Genomic DNA, 7,098 nt, shown 5'->3' on the forward strand with positions numbered 1-7,098 from the left:
CACACACACACACACACACGCCACACACACACATGCACACACACGCACAGCAGCACACACACACACACACAACACCTTACCAAATCATGACTGTTACTCTTGTCCTCTTGGGATGGGCAGTCGCCCCCCCCCCCCCCCCCCCCGAGAAGAAACGCTGTCGTCGAGAACTGTTCTACACACAAAGGCACTTAGTCACTTCCTGTGCGGATGCAGTGTGCAGTGTGCCAGCCATGCTGACCCTTGACCTCCTCTCCTCCCTGCCACCCCTCAGCACCGTGGTCGGGACGCAGACATAACCCCTACGACCTCTACTGATGTTTTAACACGGCCCCTATGATGCTGCAACTCAAAGACAGCACACGCACACACACACACACACCACACACACATAGATATATGTACACACACATATTGCGTAAGTGTAAAAACGTACACACGCGCGCAGTCACGCACACACACACACACACACACACACACACACACACACACAACACACACACACACACACAGAACATAAACGCAAACAAATGACGCACACACGCACACACACACACGCACGCACACACACACACACACAGTCAGTCACCCCTGGTCTGACCAAGCCATTGGCCTGCACAGTTTTTTAGTGATTGTAGTCAGAAATCTTAACGGAGGAAGAAGATGAACTCGAGGGCGTGTGGGTACCGTTAGCTCCTCGGAGAAGAGAAAGAAATGTAGGCGGGAGCTAGGACTCAGTGCGACCAATCATTGCACCTTCAGTTATTTGCCATTATGACAGGCTGAGTCCTCATTGCCGGAGTTGATGATGTATCTATGTACTAGGTATGTATGTTGGGTCCCCCCCCCCCCCCCCCCCCCATGTGGACAGACACCTTAATAAAGAGATTATATGAAAGACTGGTGGGCGGGGCTCTGATGAATCTACGTTCCAGCTCAACACACCGATTGGCTCCCGACAGAGGAGGAAGAAACCCCACGATGTCCATTGGCTGGAGGCTCCACCAATAGGAAGACGGATACCAATAAGCGGGGGGCGAGGACGCCCCACGACGACAACGACGACAACATCGACTACGACCATTTTTACACAGAGAGCGGAAGTAGAATCTTTTTTTTTTTAATAACCAAACTCCTCTTGAGTCAACCCAGTGGATATAATGTTGCTTTTTTCTCTCGTTATCGTTGCCGTGGAAATAACCCGTTTTTACCGTGGCCTGTTTTTCTTTGTTCTCTCGTGGCTCTATGGTGTTTCTTCTCCAGCATAAATAAAAAAAACAAAAACAACACAAAAAAAAGAAAAAAAAAATTCTAAAAGGGGGGATGAAGACAGTCGTCCCTCCCCCCCCCCCCTCCCCCCCCCCTCTCTGACTCCCGACCAGACTCGCCCAGTGTGGGGGGGGGGGGGGGGGGGGGGGGGCGTGGACGTTTGTTGTTTTGTAAAAAACGTTGAAATCAGGTGTTTGCACAATTCGTGCGGCCCCCTCTCGAGGCCAGCCGCCGCAAGATAAATCAGGAAAGTATTGTTTTTAGAGATTGTTTTAGTAGAAAATAATAACCATGTTCCTTATGTTATCAACCCCCCCCCCCTCCTCCTCTTCTTCTTCAGACCCTTCCTTCCTTCCTTCCTCCCTTTCCTCCTTCCCCTCGCTCCCTCCCCCCCCAACCCCTCAAAGTGGTGTTTAGAAAGTGCCCCCCTTAAGCACTGGTCCAGGGTCAGGCGATATGTAGCTCAGGGTGGTTCTGGTTAGGGTTAGTTCAGGGGGAAAGCAGACCCTAGACCAGCCCTGGAGGGCAGTCTCTCTGGAGCCCCCCCCCCCCCCCCCCCCCCCCCCTCTTCTCGACACTTTATTCTTTCCCGTAAAAAAAAAATGGTGCAATAGGACATTATTATTATATATATATATATTTTTTGGAATGGGTGGGGTTATTCTTTTTTCGGGGGGAAGGCTCTGTGCCATAGATATTGAATACAGTGCAAGTCAGTCAGTCAGAAGAATGACCTGTTGTGATAACTATGGTATATATGAAAAAAAAAGAAGATATCTCGAACACACGCAATTATTGTTATTATTACTGAAGAGATAGAGAGAGATCATAACTTACTAAAAGTCAAAGACAACATTTTCAAATAGCACTTTTGCCTCTTCGCTTCCTCGGTGGAGAGGAGGGGGGTAGTTATAATTATGGGTATATCTTTTATTTCTCTGTATACAGTTGGATGTGTGAAAAAAAAGTATATATTTCCATATATGTGCATATAGGTGTGCGCGTGCGTGTGTGTGTGTGTGTGCGTGCGTGTGTTAGGACACACACACAGCGGTGCAAACTGCATTGACACGTCCCAGGTTCCCTCACTATTTAGTTAACATGTTATTATGTTATGTTATAATGTTATTATGACATCATAATCATTTCCCTCCCCCGTGTTATTTAGAGGCAGTATTAGTCATTGTGACTCTGCTCTATTCACCATCTTGACTGTTATCAAAACGCCAGATGATTCAGGATAAAATACACTAGAACAGACGGGTAATAATAATGCAAGATTATTAATGCTTATTATTATTACTTATTATTGTTCTGGGGTTCGGTCTGTGATGTGTCCGATGCACGTGCAACCACACACACACACACATACACACACACACTGCCATACGTACATACACACACATGTATGCGTGTACACTGTATGACTGTGCTTAAAAATAAACTGTCCTTACTTTGGAGAAGGAATTTTAGAATGAGAGAGATGAGTGCTATCTCATAAACAGGCATGTTGACCATGTGCAATATTTCTAAACAAAAAAACAACTAAATATTGAAAATATTAAAGACCTAACACAATGTTTTTTTTTGTCCTTGTATTGATTGGTGCGTGTCTGTATGATTACAAAATAATCAGATTAGATTAGATTCAAATGTATGGCTAGGTTTGATAATGGTATCCGCAAATGACAATGACAAGCTATCGGAGGAAACATACATCAACCAATATATCAATTCTGACATCCAAGGTAATAACCTGTTTAAATTAGTTACCTGCAGCAAAACGTTGTCCCAACTAATACGTGCTGATCAGGGACACAAACCCATGATCTGCTTTTGCTAAATGTAGCCCTGCTGCTACACATGCTTTAATCATTAGGCCACCACCACATGCTACTTTGGTGAATTAGTAGGGTCTGTCCTTATTCTTTATTGATTGGTGGATTCCAGTTCAAATTCATTGGCTGTAAAAACAACAGGGCGTATACCATTATCAAACCTAGCCAGGTGTTCACCATTTCCTGTACAGGAATAGATCTAGTTTCCCAATGATGTGTAGAAAGAGGGTTATTGAAGCAGTCTTTCTATCTGTCTTGGATTATGGAGACGTGATTTATAGAAATGCTGCCCCTTCGACTCAAACCACTAGATTCTGCTCATCATTATGCTCTTAGATTCATCATCACTGGTGACAGATATGACACACACCACTGCATCTTATATGAGAAAGTGGGTTGGTCTTCTCTGGCAGATCAACACTGGTATTTATTTATCCGTTAAGGCCATTAACGGGAAATTACCTCCTTATCTCACATCACTACTAGTTTGGAACTCTAGACCCTATATAACACGCTCAAATGATTGGCTTACACTGGAGTTTCCCCATGTACAGACCCAAGTTGGAAAATCAGCCTTTCATTTTAGCGGCCCTACTACGGTGGTGTAGTGGTTAACACTGTCGCCTCACAGCAAGAAGGTCCAGGGTTTGATTCCCGCTTGGGGACCAGGTTTCCGTGTTGCCAGGTACCCAGGTGGGTGATCTCCCGGGCCTTTCTGTCTGGAGTTTGCATGTTCTCCCCGTGCTCGCAAGGGTCCCCCCCCGATAAGAGAAACCCAATGGAAAAACATGCACAACCAACAGATCGCTGACGCTGTGGCATCCTTGACGAAGACGGGCGGGAGCACTTGGATTGGTCCCCGGGGCACGGCCCCTCGTCGACGCCCTGTCTGCTCCCGGCTGCCCTTGCGGGGGAAGGACGACGGGATGGGTTAAGCGCAGAGCTCAATCGCATCGTTTGGTTGGAGCCTATGGACACCTATGGCTTCAGCTGGGCCTTTCCCGGACCTTTCCTGGCGTTGGGTGCTGGTCTCTTGCGTGTGCTTTGGTGGATTTTGGTTGGTTGTTATCATTGGGCTCCCTCGGTTCGCTGGCGTTTTGGGGATTCCTTGTGTGGGGGGTTCGCTACGGCTTCTGGGGTGTCTCTGGGGGCGTCCCGGTGGCGTCTATACTTTCCACAACAAACTTGTGTTTCCGCGTTCAAGTTTTGTGCTCTGATTGGCCAGGTCATGTGACATGTGCGCCAATCGTGGGACGGCAAGTTCTGCGCCTATTTCCGGGTCGAACAGCCTGCAAACTACCTAACGCCTAGTTTATCACTGGTTACGCTTAGGCGCTCTTTCGCAGTTGGTTAAGGTTAGAGTTTGGAATCAGGGCAGGCGTTCTATCGCCCTGCTCTAAGACAAACTAACCTTAACCAACTTCAAAAGAGCGCCTAAGCTTAACCATCCAAAAACTTGCGGTCCCACGATTGGGCGTACATGTCACATGACCTGGCCAATCAGAGACGCGGAAACACTAACTTTGTTGCGGAAAATATTCAGGCGTCCCGGTGTCGTCTTGGACCGTCAGTGGTGCTGCATGTCTTCTCATTTGACAACAGACGTGCTGTGTGTGTGTGTGGCCTGCTGTGTGTGTGTGGCCTGCTGTGTGTGTGTGGCCTGCTGTGTGTGTGTGGCCTGCTGTGTGTGTGTAGCCTGCTGTGTGTCCGTGGCCTGCTGTGTGTGTGTGGCCTGCTGTGTGTGTGTGGCCTGCTGTGTGTGTGTGGCCTGCTGTGTGTGTCCGTGGCCTGCTGTGTGTGTGTGGCCTGCTGTGTGTGTGTAGCCTGCTGTGTGTGTGTGGCCTGCTGTGTGTGTGTAGCCTGCTGTGTGTGTGTGGCCTGCTGTGTGTGTGTGGCCTGCTGTGTGTGTGTAGCCTGCTGTGTGTGTGTGGCCTGCTGTGTGTGTGTGGCCTGCTGTGTGTGTGTGGCCTGCTGTGTGTCCGTGGCCTGCTGTGTGTCCGTGGCCTGCTGTGTGTGTGTAGCCTGCTGTGTGTGTGGCCTGCTGTGTGTCCGTGGCCTGCTGTGTGTGTGTGGCCTGCTGTGTGTCCGTGGCCTGCTGTGTGTCCGTGGCCTGCTGTGTGTGTGTGGCCTGCTGTGTGTGTGGCCTGCTGTGTGTGTGTGGCCTGCTGTGTGTCCGTGGCCTGCTGTGTGTGTGTAGCCTGCTGTGTGTGTGTGGCCTGCTGTGTGTCCGTGGCCTGCTCATCGGCGTATTTAGACCACTATCACTAGGGCACGTGCCCTAGTGATGATCATCTGTGCCCCAGTGATGAATTTTTTTTTTTTTTTTTTTTTTTTTTTTTTAACAAGTGTTTTTTATTTTCCCTTTTTTAACATGATCAAATGATCATTTAACATGATCAAATAATTATTATAATATTTTTTACTTCGCTTTGAAATATTATAGTGAAATATTTTGCACTGCATTTATCTTGTTGAAATCCTCCAACAGGCTCTTTTTTGTAAGTTGACTGGTTTGCACACCAATAATACAGTGCAATAATAGAATAGTAGAATAGATAGTAAAATTATGCAATAGAATGGCCAGAGTAAAATAGTGCTACAGTACAATCAACAGCGGGGTGTATTAGAAGGCTATGGTGAAGAGGTACGTTTTTAGCTTATTTCTGAAAATATTAAGAGATCTAGCTTCCCTAATGTCCATAGGTAGTGTGTTCCATAACTTTGGTGCATAGTTAGCAAAGGCTGCATCCCTGATTTTCTTTAGACTGTGGCTTGGAACCTTCAATAGACCAGTAGTAGATGATCACAATGTTTATACTTTGTATATAAGGAGGAGGACCTTGAAATCAATTCTAAATGTTACCAGAAGCCAGTGTAGGTTACTTACTTGTAACTTCGGGTTTGATCCAAGGAGTAAGTTGCCCCATATTGCTCTGTAACATTTCTCTTTTTGTTATAGGACCGACTAGTAGGATTTCAGTTTTGCCCTCATTTAATTTTAGGAAGTTGTTCGTCATCCATTTGTTTATTGCTAAGAGACAGGCGGAAATGGAGTTTATAGCTGTGTGATCATTTGGTTCAGCGGAGATGTACAATTGTGTGTCATCTGCGTAACTATGGAAACATACATTGTGCTTTCTAATGATGTCTCCTCAATGTTCAATGTTCAATGCAATGTTCAATGCAAGTAAAGCACTTTAAACTTTAAGTATGACTAAATGCTTTATTGACTATATATATAGTAACTGTTCCAAAATGCATAGATTTCTATGTATTTTAGGGGTTTGTGTGGCTAGCTCTTTTTAATATAAATGTCAGATTGTTTTATTTATTTCATAGATTTCTATGCATTTCAGGAGTTTGGGGGGCTGGCTCCCCAAAATAATTAAATAACATAACCCTAACCTAACCCTAAAACCGAAATAAAGTTAAAAAAAAATAGTTACAAAATCCACCCATTTTCGCCCACAAACCGGCCAAAACCGGCCAAATTTTTTTCGCGGTCGCGCTGCGCGCTCACGCTTCGTAGTTGTTGGTGCCCTTCTGTGCCCTACTGAAGTGCTGGGTCTAGATACGCCCCTGCGCTGTTGTGTCTGTCTGCTTGAGTGTTTGGAGTCGTCGCCTGGCTGCAGGTCCTCTGGGGCACGTGACGTGTCATTCCTCCGTGGAGTTTGGGGGACTGGCTGTTCCGGGGGGGGGGTTCACACGCCTTCGAGCAACTTATTGTACTTATTTTATGCATTGTTTTTATTCTGTCCACTGTATGCTAATTGTATGCCTATGTTCATTTTGTGCTATTTGCTGTGGGGCACTTTGGGCTGCGGTCCATGTGCGAAAGGTGCTGTATATAGATAAGAGTTATTATTATTTATTATTATTATATTGTAAGAATGTATGCATTGAAATGTCTACTTAAGACTTCAGGAGGTCGGGGGTCAAGGACTACAGCCCCCTCAGCATCGACGGGGCACCGGTTGAGAGAGTCAACAGCTTT

Source organism: Notolepis coatsorum, assembly GCF_963971535.1.
Source record: "Notolepis coatsorum genome assembly, chromosome: 13".
NCBI classification, from domain to species: Eukaryota; Metazoa; Chordata; class Actinopteri; order Aulopiformes; family Paralepididae; genus Notolepis; species Notolepis coatsorum.